We start from the raw sequence: 2,279 nt of genomic DNA on the forward strand, positions 1-2,279 counted from the left end.
GTCTTAAGCTGCGACTCTGCCTGCAAACCGGATAAAAAAAGTTGGTTTTAGTGCGACTCTGCCTGCAAATAAGATCCCACATTATTTCCAGCTACAATGCTGCAAGGTCTATTTTGGAAGTCTTGACTTTCTTCGTTGTGAGACCTTCGACTGAATAATTTTATCGCAACTCAAAATTTTATACCGATATATAATAAGAATATCTAATATTTACTGTCTACTATCTCTCTCTCTTTCTCTCTCTCTCTCTTCTCTCTCTCTCTCTCTCTCTCTGTATATACATCTATTAAATCGTAAGGAGAGAGAAAATTCAATCCTTTTAAAAATTTAAGAAAATTAAAAGAAAAATCATGAAAAATTCATCTAAATTATCAATAAAATTAAAAAAAGGTTATCTGCCAAAATTATCTAAGTATGTTAAAGATATATAAATATTATCCAAATTCGAATTTGAGTGGGATCTTTCTCAAATAATTTACGAAGTCATGTACAAAAAAGGGAAGATTTTTGCTCTCTGCCTTGCCAACTTGTACTCTTCCATTCTTGGTTTTCATCAGTCCACAGCCATGGTGATCTCTACCAGAGGATAGATTAAAGACAAAGCAATTAAAGGAACCATGCAGCCTGCTCTTTCAAGAAGAGGCCAGGGCTTCTTCATGCCCTCCATGTAGCCAAATCTTGGGGGAAAGTGCTCTTTGCCATCCCATACCTTTCCCTTCTTGGTTTCCATCCGCCTGCAGCCATGATGATCTCAGCCAGGGGACAGAGTAATGGCAAACCAGTTCAAGATACTACATGGCCTGCTCATTTAAGAAGAGGCCGGGGCATCTTGCTACCCATCATGCAACCCAAGCTTGGGAAAGCATTCTCTGCCATCCCAACTTCTGGACTCTCTTCCACTCTTGGTTTCCATCAGTCCCCCAGCCATGGCGATTTCTGTCAAAGGACAGATTAATAGCAAAGCCATGCAACCTGCTCTTTCAAGAAGAGGCCACATCTTCTTGATGCCCTCCTCCATGCAGCCCAATATTGAAGAGACCCTGGTAGGAGGAAGCTCTGGATTGCCAAATCTATTCTTGATGCCCCTGCCTTACGTTGGAGGTGGTGAAAGCTGGCTGGGATCGAAGTTTGGAGTAATATCTTTATTGAAGATGGTTACAATGCCAATGGTGGCAAGCTGCCCCCACAAGTCTCCCCACCATACTCCAGAGATCCTGAGTGCTTGGGGCCTTGGAGGCCCTTTCTTCAAGATTTTGCTGGCTTTGCTGTTTTGCTTCAAAACAGTTCAATGGCTGAGGTCCCGATTTCTGTCATCTGTGCCAAGATTGATAAGGTGTGCATTCCATGTTACATGCCAAGCTGACCACCTGAATTCTTTTGACTCCTGCTCCACTCCTCCATTTTTGGTGATCTCCTCCTCCACCTCATCATCATAATCCTCCAGTTCTTCTCATTTCTGATTACTGATGACATCTGATGCGAGGATCTCCTTTTTGGTAGAGAGATGAGGAACTCCTTGATGTATCTTCGACATCTGGTTTAAGGAATTCTATTATGTAATGTACTCTGTTCATGATTGCATGTGTCCCCCGTTTGAGATTGCTTTTGGAGGGGCCACAATACTTTCTAAGGCCCAAAAAATTCTTCTCACTAATATATATGGTCGTTTCGTGAAAAAAAAAATCCCAAATATTTTTTTGGTCCTTCCAAATCTCTACTAGTTAAAAACTTTAATTTGAAGCTTCTTTCTGAAAAATACTTTCTGAAATTGTCAGAAATCTATTTGTGTGGCCAAAATACCTTTAAACTTTGCAGCTGTTATATTGTTTATTACAATATTTAGATTAAAATAATATATACGTTATAGATTAGCAATACTTTATTCTATAATATATTAATATAAAAAAATACTTTTATAATATTATATTAAAATAAATATGCCACATTCATATATTATAGAAATATTATACTATGTAATAGCATATTAATATATACTAATAATAACAATTGTAATATTTTATATTAAAGTATTGTATCATACTTATTAACTAATAATAGATAGATTATATTTTATTATATTATATTATTATGCCATACTATACTATACTATACAGTATTATATTACATCATATTATAATATATTATATTCTAGTATATTATATTACGTTAATATTATTGTTGCTGGTGGTCCAAACCGAGAACGATTGGCACAGCGGCGTGAACGGGATTCCGTCTGAGCTGCCTTGGTTGATGTTGATTGTGCTCCACCTTCCACCGGG

Source organism: Phoenix dactylifera, chromosome 17, assembly GCF_009389715.1.
Source record: "Phoenix dactylifera cultivar Barhee BC4 chromosome 17, palm_55x_up_171113_PBpolish2nd_filt_p, whole genome shotgun sequence".
Classification (NCBI taxonomy): Eukaryota; Viridiplantae; Streptophyta; class Magnoliopsida; order Arecales; family Arecaceae; genus Phoenix; species Phoenix dactylifera.